Source organism: Gadus macrocephalus, chromosome 18 (assembly GCF_031168955.1).
Source record: "Gadus macrocephalus chromosome 18, ASM3116895v1".
Taxonomy (NCBI): Eukaryota; Metazoa; Chordata; class Actinopteri; order Gadiformes; family Gadidae; genus Gadus; species Gadus macrocephalus.
In genome coordinates, this window is record NC_082399.1 from 20788498 (window position 1) to 20802361 (window position 13864).

The following is a 13864-nucleotide window of genomic DNA, read 5'->3' on the forward strand; positions in this document are numbered from 1 at the left end:
GAACATATTACAAGTATAATCTTTAAAACCATTATTTATATTTATTTAACAAAAAATATTTTATATCAACAACCACCCTATACATGAAAATCCCATAACCCAAATACTACAACAATCGAAAAGTTCTGCGCCTCAAACCAATGCATCTTTCCACTCCCTCCCCTCTCCCCATCACAAAGGTTGTAGTAGGAGCATCAATAGGCCATGCCTCTATTTAACACGTTTTGGGGCTCTAAAGTCAATAATGGCGACGCTACTGAAAATGTTGCAAAAAAAAATGTATATTGACATTTTGGCTAAAAAGAAATTTCTTAAAAATAAGTAGAGATATATTTTTCAAAACATAAGGTTGCAGTAAGACCATAAAGAGCCCATGTATGGAAAACGTTTTAGGGATCTAGAGTCAATAATGGCAACGCTATTAAAATTATTCCTAAATAAAAAATCTTAAAAGATAAGAGATACATTTTTCAAAACTAAAGGTTGTAGTAGGACGATGAAGAGGCCATGCCTCTATGGAACTAGTTTTGGGGCTCTAGAGTCAATAATGGCGACGCTATTGAAATTGTACCATTGTGGTCGTTTTCAGTTTTGCACTTTGCAGACGGTCCCTAAGCTCGCGGCTGAAAGCCGACTGCTCGTAGAAGACAATACAATTCACCGTTCGCTAACGACGGCTCGTTTGGATGAAAACAATGTTGTAGCTGGTTCTCTGGGTTACTACACTCAATTGTGTCGCAACGATGTTTCACTGATGATCTATTTAACCGCAAACTCCGAATCTGCGGAAGTTCCTCCGTTAATATGAAGCTCTCCTCTCTCGTGCGCCGCTGCTAGGTGCATATAGGGGAAACACTTTCAGATGACATCCCAATATGGTATTACCCAACATGTGTAGTGTGTGCATAACATACCTTTTATAGTCATTGATCCATTTGACCTTATAACAAGGCTTGTCACTTCCAGAAGAAATAAAATGAATAGCCTCAGCCTCAGGACTAAGTCTGGCTCTCCTTTTTGACATGCTCTTCAATTGCCCATGTGCTCCTCAACTAGCAAACAATCTAAATTGGAAGATGAAAAAAAGTCAGCGAGACAAATGCAGAAAATACCAATATTTGATTGGAATCAAATTAGGATTTATCAAATGGTATTAGTCTGCCTTTAGTCATATCTCACTTATGTTCTTACTAATGCTGTAGTAGGCTATCTCATTAGCTTATTAAGCTAGTGAGATACCATCAGAATAGGGTGCTGTCAGAAATCTTAACACCTTAACATCTTCAAAGATAAATATTGTTATAAAATTATAACACTGTCAGCTCTACAATTAATATTGTCTGCACTGAACAACCAATATCATACATTTAAAAAACATAATTCCAGAAAAAACGATTTAGTGCCAAGTAACATTGTTGGTCAAGAACACTGAGATGTAATAACAGCTTAGAGAATAACTATCTTTAGTTGTAATTAAAGAAACAATAAATGTATTACCTTCATTTCTCGTGCACTTCGTCCAGTTCTGGTTGAAGAATTTGCCATGTGGCACAAGGCCTTCTCAATCCTTAGCGGCAATTCGCTAACATTAGCTTATAAACTGATGCTAAATTACTTTTTTTGTGGGGGATTTTATATTTATATAGTAATAGTTGACAATGTGTATGTGTATTCAAATAAATCTATCTTAATTAGTTGGTAAGTGTGCTCCCATCGTGTGCTAGAACAAAATCGCGATTTTGTGAAACTAGTCACGTGACATATTAGTCACGTGACTATGAAAGTGTGTTTAAAGTGTGTTAATATTCCCAAACTGACCACTAGTTGGCGTATTCACAGGTGAGCAAAAAGTACAAACACTCACACACACTCCAAATTACAAAATTGTGACATTTAAGGACATGTCAGATTTTTTGTTTAGGGGCATTCTATGGTCGTTTAGAACACTGTAGTGAGCTCGGAAAAATGAGGACTCCCAAAATGTCCTCATATTTCCGAACGTCCTGACATTGGAGGTGAGTTTTCATAAAATTGTCCTGATATGTCACTAAAACGAGTGCACACACACACACACACACACACACACACACACACACACACACACACACACACACACACACACACACACACACACACACACACACACACACACACACACACACACACACACACACACACACACACACACACACACACACACACACACACACACACACACACACACACACACACACACACACACACACACACACACACACACACACACACACACACACACACAACACACACACAACACACACACACACACACACACACAATGCATTTCGCTGCAGATATTCCCTCAATTATTATTACTTTCAAAACGTTGGCCAAGGTTGAATATCATTTTTATTTGGGCTGCTTCTAGGACATTTTGGGTGGATTTTGAACGGTATGTGGGCGGGACGTTTTTTGCAGGACCTGGCAACCCTGCGCTGTTGCCCGGGGTGCTGAAATGCTCCGGAACAGATCTGGATCCACTATGGCCAAAAGACTTGTATGCCCCCCCCCCCCCCCCCCCTTAAATAAATTCTATGGCAGAATAAAGAATAAATTCATGCATTATCATTCAACTTGAACATGTGTTTTTACAGTATAGCGTGGTGGAGGGCTGACGTATGTTGCCCAACCCGGAAGTGAGCGTCGCCCTGGTTTCCCTTGACAAAAAGCCAACGGGTTTTTCCATTGGATTTTGGATTATTGCAGAAAAATTAGCATCTTTGAAGCACCTCCTCAAAAACTGAAAATAAATAAATAAATAAAAAATATCTGTGCTCCAAAGAACGAAATGTAAACCAATGCATTCTGAATAATAATAATAATAATAATACATTTAATTTAGAGGCGCCTTTCAAGACACCCAAGGTCACTTTACAGAGCATATAGTCATCATTCAAAACTATGTAAAACAGACTAGGAATAAAAGAAAAACAGAGGTTAAACATGAAGAATAATAATAATTAATAACACTCAAAGACGCCTACAGTGAAGGGGGGACCTCACTAACCACCACCAATGAGTAGCACCCACTTGGGTGATGAATGGGAGTGTTTCTCCGATTTTTCCATGCTACACAGAACGAAATGTAAACCATGCAAATAAAGACTCCATGTTCATAATCATTTAAATATCATTAATCTCCTGAGTGTGTCGAGTGGTATTCTATTTTTTTCAACGGGGCTGCATCCAGTCACTTGACCGTCATGGTTGCTATGGTGGTTGCTATCGACCGCCCCCTCTAATCCTTACATGGTTCTAAAAACCACGCGGCAAAGGAGCTGCCGTCCATTGTGTTGTTTTTGTCGTAAACTAGGGTCAGATGGTTAAAAAATAGACAGATATTCCAAGGTATCCTTAAAAGGCAGCTTGGATGTTTTTATTTTGTGCAGTTTAGACTTCTTCTATAACCTATTTTTGAAAGCAAAACACCAAGCTCATTGATTTAACGAGGCAGGGTTATTTGAAACAATTTATTGAATAAATATTTATGAGAGGTCATTCCTTCTCCTGAGTTTGCTTCCTATTTATGTCTAGTGTACACCCCTACTGTCAGCAAGCATCACCCCCCCCCCTCCCCATATGGATTTGGAGAATTGCTGCCACGTCCCGGTGGTGGAGGCCCTCTTTCATATATATGAAAGAGGGCATTCAATTATACTACAATGATCAATTAGGAGGCCGAAGCCCTAAAGGAAGTGATGCAATAGGTGACTGAGTCGACAACATTTAAGTAAGCCTTGGGGTCTCTTATATATCCAAGGGGGTCTCAAAGGACGCATATACGCTTCAACCTGTGGCTTACAGGAAATGACTCAGCAAGTGCTCCATCTTGTTGCACCCACCCAGCGGCTCGCTTGCAAGATTTTGGCCTGAAGTTCTTCCCAGACCTACACCGTAGCCATCCAACCTGCATATCGGAGAATCAGGCCTCTCTTTAATAATGACAAAAAGTTATGAGAGGAATACACATAAACTTTTGTTGTCTCATAAGCGGCGTGGTGTCGGCTGCTTTTGACCTTTTGACCCCAGACTTCTGAGGGAATAGCTGAATTTATTCATTAGTCAATCAGAAGTATGTAAATATCTTCCCGGTGTCGTAAGAGAGCGAACAAGGTGTCCTTCAACATCTACGCTTCCAGGCGATTGCAATGGTGCCACACATGAGCATATTCGAACATGTTTAATGGTAGTAATTAGCTGTCGAAATTGGAGGCCTTAATCAATAATGAGCAGCTATTGATTTACTTTCCGATAGAAATTTGTGACAAATGACATATTATTTAGCATCTACACGTTGAGCTGAGTCCAATGACACCAAGCATGACACTCTAGCAAATGTATTTTACATGGTACATATGGTCTAGGACATGATCTCGGTGTGGCAAGAGGGCAAGCTTGATCTCATTGGACTCAGCTTAACGTGTAGATGCTAAATAACATGTAATTTGTCAAGAATCTCCATCGGGAAGCAAATCTATAGCTGGTCATTATTGATAAAGGCCCCCAAAATCGACAGCTAATTACTACCCCGAAACATATTCAAATATGATCATGTGTGACACTGTTGCAATCGCCTTGAAACGTAGATGTCAAAGGACACCTTGTTTTCCCCCTTACGCCTCCGGGAAGATATTTTCATACTTCTAATGGATTGATTCATATTTTAAGGTTCGCGGAGTGAGACTTTAGGCGGCTGCAGCAGAAGTGTTGAGACGAAAGATGATATCAAGACATTTATAGAATATTCCGATTCACATTATGATTCTTCGTCATAACTATCCGACCAAACATCCTTCACATTCACTGAGCGAAGATTATGAAAGTCCAGGCCCCCCCTTCCTGCATTCGGGTTCCGACTGGGCCAAGTTTCGGGCAGGAAGGGCCCTCCGGGTCCGACCGGGCCAAGTTTCGGTGCAGGGGTCCCAGTTAGGCCCTAGAATAAGGTATACAAATTTCAGGGCAGTACGACCTTCCTATCTCAAAAACTGTTTTTCCACCACATTCTGGACCATTAGGTCTTGCAGGCAACACTTCTGAGGGGCTTTGTCCAAATGACAGTCCATTTGGGAAAACTTTTTTTCTCTATGGGCTACAATTCCAAATCTCGGATATGTCGTTCTCTGGGCCCCGGGAAATGTGTGTAAACATTTCAGTATCCCTAGCTCTCTCGAAAAGGCCGGAAAAGGGGCGTGACCTCCAACAGTACAGTAAATGTACATAAGACAGAGGTTAGTTTCTAGTCCCCATTTTTTGTGGTATGGATGTGTACATTTGTGGCTTAAGGTGTGTAGACACAGCTGGCCTGTGGCCACATTTTTGAAGTCTGGGGTCAAAAGGTCAAAAGGAGCCGGCACCACGCCGCTTATGAGGTAACAAAAAGTTCATGTGTATTTCTCTCATAACTTTTTGTCACTATTAAAGAGAGGCCTGATTCTAAGATATGCATGTTGGATGGCTAGGGTGTAGGTCTGGGAAGAACTTCAGGCCAAAATCATACAAGCGAGCCGCTGGGTGCAGGTGCAACGAGATGGAGGGGGGCCTGGACTTTCATAATCTTCGCTCAGTGAATGTGAAGGATGTTTGGTCGGATAGTTATGACGAAGAATCATAATGTGAATCGGAATATTCTATAAATGTCTTGATATCATCTTTCGTCTCAACACTTCTGCTGCAGCCGCCTAAAGTCTCACTCCGCGAACCTTAAAATATGAATCAATCCATTAGAAGTATGAAAATATCTTCCCGGAGGCGTAAGGGGGAAAACAAGGTGTCCTTTGACATCTACGTTTCGAGGCGATTGCAACAGTGTCACACATGATCATATTTGAATATGTTTCGGGGTAGTAATTAGCTGTCGATTTTGGGGGCTTTATCAATAATGACCAGCTATAGATTTGCTTCCCGATGGAGATTCTTGACAAATTACATGTTATTTAGCATCTACACGTTAAGCTGAGTCCAATGAGATCAAGCTTGCCCTCTTGCCACACCGAGATCATGTCCTAGACCATATGTACCATGTAAAATACATTTGCTAGAGTGTCATGCTTGGTGTCATTGGACTCAGCTCAACGTGTAGATGCTAAATAATATGTCATTTGTCACAAATTTCTATCGGAAAGTAAATCAATAGCTGCTCATTATTGATTAAGGCCTCCAATTTCGACAGCTAATTACTACCATTAAACATGTTCGAATATGCTCATGTGTGGCACCATTGCAATCGCCTGGAAGCGTAGATGTTGAAGGACACCTTGTTCGCTCTCTTACGACACCGGGAAGATATTTACATACTTCTGATTGACTAATGAATAAATTCAGCTATTCCCTCAGAAGTCTGGGGTCAAAAGGTCAAAAGCAGCCGACACCACGCCGCTTATGAGACAACAAAAGTTTATGTGTATTCCTCTCATAACTTTTTGTCATTATTAAAGAGAGGCCTGATTCTCCGATATGCAGGTTGGATGGCTACGGTGTAGGTCTGGGAAGAACTTCAGGCCAAAATCTTGCAAGCGAGCCGCTGGGTGGGTGCAACAAGATGGAGCACTTGCTGAGTCATTTCCTGTAAGCCACAGGTTGAAGCGTATATGCGTCCTTTGAGACCCCCTTTGATATATAAGAGACCCCAAGGCTTACTTAAATGTTGTCGACTCAGTCACCTATTGCATCACTTCCTTTAGGGCTTCGGCCTCCTAATTGATCATTGTAGTATAATTGAATGCCCTCTTTCATATATATGATACCTCCACCACCGGGACGTGGCAGCAATTCTCCAAATCCATATGGGGAGGGGGGGGGTGATGCTTGCTGACAGTAGGGGTGTACACTAGACATAAATAGGAAGCAAACTCAGGAGAAGGAATGACCTCTCATAAATATTTATTCAATAAATTGTTTCAAATAACCCTGCCTCGTTAAATCAATGAGCTTGGTGTTTTGCTTTCAAAAATAGGTTATAGAAGAAGTCTAAACTGCACAAAATAAAAACATCCAAGCTGCCTTTTAAGGATACCTTGGAATATCTGTCTATTTTTTAACCATCTGACCCTAGTTTACGACAAAAACAACACAATGGACGGCAGCTCCTTTGCCGCGTGGTTTTTAGAACCATGTAAGGATTAGAGGGGGCGGTCGATAGCAACCACCATAGCAACCATGACGGTCAAGTGACTGGATGCAGCCCCGTTGAAAAAAATAGAATACCACTCGACACACTCAGGAGATTAATGATATTTAAATGATTATGAACATGAAGTCTTTATTTGCATGGTTTACATTTCGTTCTGTGTAGCATGGAAAAATCGGAGAAACACTCCCATTCATCACCCAAGTGGGTGCTACTCATTGGTGGTGGTTAGTGAGGTCCCCCCTTCACTGTAGGCGTCTTTGAGTGTTATTAATTATTATTATTCTTCATGTTTAACCTCTGTTTTTCTTTTATTCCTAGTCTGTTTTACATAGTTTTGAATGATGACTATATGCTCTGTAAAGTGACCTTGGGTGTCTTGAAAGGCGCCTCTAAATTAAATGTATTATTATTATTATTATTATTATTCAGAATGCATTGGTTTACATTTCGTTCTTTGGAGCACAGATATTTTTTATTTATTTATTTATTTTCAGTTTTTGAGGAGGTGCTTCAAAGATGCTAATTTTTCTGCAATAATCCAAAATCCAATGGAAAAACCCGTTGGCTTTTTGTCAAGGGAAACCAGGGCGACGCTCACTTCCGGGTTGGGCAACATACGTCAGCCCTCCACCACGCTATAGAGTGGCGAAGTCACGCCTCTTCCGGTAGGGCTCATGGGACCTATGAGATCGAAAAATATGAATGGGTGTCAATGGAGAGAAAATAATTATTTTCTGGTCCCAGTCTTTATATGCCCTGGATTACATATATGTTGTTTGTGGATTTAAATGATAATTTTTCATGCAAAGAAAACTAAAAATGTTCGTGAAGAAGTTTGATAATTTTAGGTTTTATGTGAGGCCGCTTTGTGAACTACAGCTCTTCGCTGCTCTAGACGCATATGATATACGTCACCACACCCGCCCTTGGAACTCGGCACAGAGATGGCGATCTCTCTGCCCCACTTCACCGCTTTTTCCAAGGGGAGGATAAAAGCATCGAAAGAGGTGAAAACCATTATAAATCGGGGCACGTGCAGAGTTTCAGTTATGCCGATGGGAAGATTGTCGGTCTTCTCCACGCCAGTCGCAGGGAGCGTGACGTCACATACGAGCCGTGTAGTCTTTCTCGTTGTGTTTTCTCTACAGCCTTTATCTGAACAATTGCACAATAAACGGTCGAACTCTTTGCATGAAAAATTATCCTTTAAATCCACAAACAACATATGTGTAATCCAGGGCATATAAAGACCGGGACCAGAAAATAATTATTTTCTCTCCATTGACACCCATTCATATTTTTCGATCTCATAGGTCCCATGAGCCCTACCGGAAGGGGCGTGACTTCGCCACTCTATGCTGTAAAAACACATGTTCAAGTTGAATGATAATGCATGAATTTATTCTTTATTCTGCCATAGAATTTATTTAAGGGGGGGGGGGGGGGCATACAAGTCTTTTGGCCATAGTGGATCCAGATCTGTTCCGGAGCATTTCAGCACCCCGGGCAACAGCGCAGGGTTGCCAGGTCCTGCAAAAAACGTCCCGCCCACATACCGTTCAAAATCCACCCAAAATGTCCTAGAAGCAGCCCAAATAAAAATGATATTCAACCTTGGCCAACGTTTTGAAAGTAATAATAATTGAGGGAATATCTGCAGCGAAATGCATTGTGTGTGTGTGTGTGTGTGTGTGTGTGTGTGTGTGTGTGTGTGTGTGTGTGTGTGTGTGTGTGTGTGTGTGTGTGTGTGTGTGTGTGTGTGTGTGTGTGTGTGTGTGTGTGTGTGTGTGTGCTAGTTTAGCGAAAGCAGCGTCCTTAGCAACCTGACGTCATTGAAACATGCGAGCGAGCCGATAAAATCTTCCTAATAACTATAAAACTAAAGATCATACGTAATCACTGACTAAAGATTATGCAAGTAAAAAGTATATTTCTCGCTAGAAATGTTATTAGAAACAAGTTCAACGGTGATTCGGTCCTAAAATAGGCCTATTGCATTTCCCATTCGATTAATAAAGAAACCAATCCCGAGATATCCCCGGACCCATGCAAGTGAACGGAGCGTTCCACGGCATTGAGAAGACCCGTGTAATAAAGACCCATAATATTTCTGTTTATGGCATAGATTTCTCCTCAGATTAGGCTAATTTATGATAATGATAAAATAAAAGTAAAAACGCTCGATCAAAGGCCCGGCCCGAGGATAGTGATAACCCATTATTATACGGTATGACTTCTAGATGTCACGTCCGCTCGCGACACTGGACTTGCGAGGCATCGACGCGGACTTCCATTCACATAGCCAAAAACAAGACAATAGATCTATGGTTAGATCAAAACATCAAGACATACAATTCTAAAAAGATCAGATTAAGCAGCTACCCTTTTTTCTTTCGCGGTTTGCCTGAGCAGCGCACCTGCATTTAATAGCCTATATCCGTGAATTGTCACAATTTCTCAGAATCAAAGGTGAAAGTAGAAACGGGTGGCCTAAAGCTGTCATATCGTTCACAATTTTTAACAATAAATGTACTGTACGGAGCTCCTTAAGGGACATTAGGGAGAACGCTCCCGCACAGAACCTTAGTTTGGAAGTCGTGCTGGTGACACGACAAATACTTCCAATTGAAATACATGGGTTTGGAATTTGTGCTTGTAAACACGAAAAATTTGAAAATACGTGATCCTGAACACGTTTCAATAGATTAAATAACGTGACAGTGTCACGTCTTTTCGTGAGACCGGGTTGGCCCCGCGTGCCACGCTTCGCTCTGCGAGCAGTGTGTTACAAACGTTACACACTGTTCGCAGAGCGAAGCGATGCAGCCGAAAAATAGACTGGAAGTCCATTTAAAGTGGTGCAGCGGATAGGGCTGCGCAGCTGTACGTCTGGCTACGTTGGTTAACATGGGAGTGAATTGGAAGCGGCGCCGCTCCACGTGGCTGCGGCGAGCAGTGGCTTTATACTACTACAAGCAAGATACTATTACAATCATGGCTACTTGTTGATATCATTCCCAGGGGATCCATGCAGAGCCGGTTCCAGACTTGGTGGTTAGGAGACCAAAGCCATCCCCCAGGAGTGTATGCAAATCAACACTCTATCAAGCATACACAGGTGATGTTACTACTGTAACTAATATCATACTGTTGGCTGCTGTATAATACATAATTGTATCTTGCCACTTTAATACTCATAGATTATGTACCAAATATAACACTGCAGTGAGCTATTCTCCAGAAAGACTCTTGACATCAGAATTGAAAAACCAAAACAAGAGATGTGTGGATAATTTCACACTAACAGTTTTTCATTTTATGTTTCAGGATCCCTCCCTGACCTGCAAGTCTTGTCTCTTGGGGAAACACTGAAAAATATCAGGCCGCAACCACTGATATCCTCAGTGCTACATGGCTTGTCTGAAGTCTCCATGGTCGACTCCAGCTTCGGACCTGTGCCGCGGGGTTCACCCCTGTCCTACCAGTGTCCTCCTGTGGTCAAACTCAGAAATGATGTTCAACATCCAGATGCACCATCATTCCCTAAACTGCCTTTAGAGGGGTCAACGTGTCCCACTACTTTTCCAAAATTTGCCTCAAACTCCCAACAGTTTCTCCATTTGGACAGCTTAACTGTGACACATGAGATGGCAGCTGAGAGAGAGGAGCAGACACGTGAGCAGTCTGAGTGCCCATTATGGCAAGCTTTACGCTAGCCTAGAGTGACAGCTAGTAGGTTCTATGAGGTTAGCCATGTGAAAGGACCGTCTTCTGGTCAGACCCTGGCAGGGCGGATACTTAAGGGTGTACGCCAAACACCCGCAATGAAAAGGGGCCTTGATCGCGAGCCGCAGGTGCTGGAACAATATTCAAAACATTGCAATGTAAATGTCTCGCGCTGTGGATTTGTCATCCATCCCGATGCTCCTCACCTCGGGGCTAGCCCTGATGCGAGAGTATATGACCCAAGTGCCGTTCCGTGTTTTGGGCTGGCTGAAGTTAAATGCCCAGACATCTCTAACATTTCTGAGGCAGGACATGTTAAAATCGTGAATGGTCAGGCAAAACTGAAAAAGAATCATGAATACCACTGGCAGGTTCAAGGTCAATTGGCAATAACTGGATTGAGTTGGTGCGATTTTATAACCGACACTGAGGAAGACTTCACAGTCGAAAGAGTCTGGAGGGATGATGAATTTATAAAGGAGATGAAAAATATGGTAGACCTGTACTTCTTTGGTACCTACATGAATGTGTATTTTCAGCAGAAAGTGAAATGAACTGAAAGAATAAAAGGATTTAATTCATTCCCTTTCTGAGTACATCATTTACTACATTACATATTAACATTTTGAATACTTTCTGGATAGACTGACTGGACTTTAAAATTGATTATAGATGCAAGACTTCTCATTCAATTATATACAGAATTACAGCTCCGGGAAAAATGAAGGGACCACTCCAAATGTTCAGTGTCTCTCGTTTTAATATTTATTATGTTTGAGTAAACACTATTCTACAGGGATGTAGCCTTTTAAATCAAGGGGTCCCTGGAAGTTGGTCAACACACAGCAGACGGTCCACAGCTGGTTGACTGTCCCAGACAAGGTGAGAGGGACAGTGCGATCCCAGATGCGGTACTCCTTGACTCGGCGTATTGCTCTTTCCACAAGGATTCGAAGTCGGGCGATTGCTTGCGTCTTCAGAGCATCCTCTTCGGTGAACTGCGCTGTGGTTAGAGAGATAAGTTAATTAGTATTATTTCACATTTGGGTCAGTTTTAATTTGAAATGTTCATTCCTTTCATGCCTACCTGTCATCTTGAAGGGTGGCATAATCAGCTTTGCCCCATGGTCAGCTAGCAGCTTCTCAATGGTGAAGCCCTTGTCTGCCATGCAGCCATCTCCTGGCTCCAGCAAATCCAGTAGTCCACAACGTTCGGTCAGCTCTCGGTCAGAGATGGAGCCGGTGAAGAGACTCGACACAAAAGTCACAGCACTACACGGGGCAATTCCAATCAAGGCTTTAAAGGTTGTCGTGTTTTTGTAGGAGGAGAAAACCTCAGACTGGAGAGTGAGGGATGAGGGATTCTGGCATCGCACCTCGGTGCAGTCGATGATTACCCGAACATCGGGACTGTACTGCACAAATTTGCGCGGCATGGTGTTCTTTACTTGCTGTTTGCTCATCCAGATGGGGAGGGAGCCAAGGAGCAGGTAAAGGTAGTTGGCCCACGTGATAACTACACGGGAGACAGTGGACACACATCCGCCGGCGCCCGACTATATCTGCGAAATGCGGACGTCGTTGAGGCACGCCGCACGCGGACGTGATTGAGGCCCACGCTGTTGGTGGTCGGTGATTACACATTTTTCAGTGCTACGGCTCACGCCTAGGGATAACCCAATAGCAATAGCCTTAAAAGGCTGCGCCTATACTCATAGAATCTAGAGTTACAATACGTAACTATCGTTTTAGCCATTTACTGTACAATTCAGAATTTAATGAGAGGAAGGCTGAGGAGGGCTGTCAATCAAATATCGCGCTTCAGAAACGGCCAATCATAGGAAAGCCCGCCCTGCCTTGGTTCCCTCCCCCATAGTGCCAAAATTAAATTCGAGCGAGCGTAAAAACATCTTTCGCGAGAGGCTGTTACGCGCGAGAGGCTGTTTTGCGCGCGCTGAGGTAATTTGCGCGCGCGAGAGGCTGTTTTGCGCGCGCAGAGATCATTTGCGCGCTCGCAGTTAATATCTACGCGTGTGGAATAATATAATACGCCTGAATGCATATTTTATCACATTAGTGAATTATGGCACTAATGTGTCGCCATACATGTCAAATCGCAAGGTCCAGTTTTAGAACGCGGCGATTTAACTATTTCTCTTCAGCCAATCACAGCACAGAACAACTTGTACGTCACGGCCTTACTCCGTCCCGGTACCGGTACCGTACTGTCCACTCCAGCATACAAATATCCGAAGATGGCAGACTTCTGGTCCGAGGAGAGGGAGGAGAATTTAATTCGCTTGCTGGAGGAGCAACCTGTCCTTTACGACGTTGGCATGTTGTTGCGACATTGCGGTGGCACTTGGTGTGGTGTTTTAAAGCGTCTTAGAGTACCATGTTAAGCGCTATATAAATGTCATTTATTATTATTATTATTATTATTATTATTATTATTAAGTTCAACCGTGTTAAATGGTGACCATTAGCCGAATGCGTCGTTTGTTGTCGTGGCTACGCCAGCTGTTGGAAATCAGGCCAGACACGTAGCTGTCCTTGCGAATGCCTCTTTGATTTGTCTTCCAATAAAATGTCAAAAACATTCCCATCTCATTCGTATTGTGTATCGAGTGTAATTGGAAGAAACTTGTCACGTAGAACCGTTTAAAGCCGAAATAATTGAAAAACGAATGCTTAAAATATGATACATTATGGGATTCGAACTCATACTATCGTGGGGGGGAATATTAATAAGGTCGGATTTCATTCTGTTGTACTGTAGACCCACATAGAAATCTTCTGCAAAAAAAATATAAATTCTTTGTGAAAACACGAAAGGCAGCCAGATCAACTTGTGAACTTGCGTTCACAGTTGCTTGGGAAACCACCAACCGTCGCAGCCCGTTGCAGCCAGTGTGAACTGCCCAGTTTTAGAACGTCGCAGCCCGTCTCGTTGCAAGGCGTCGCAAGGAG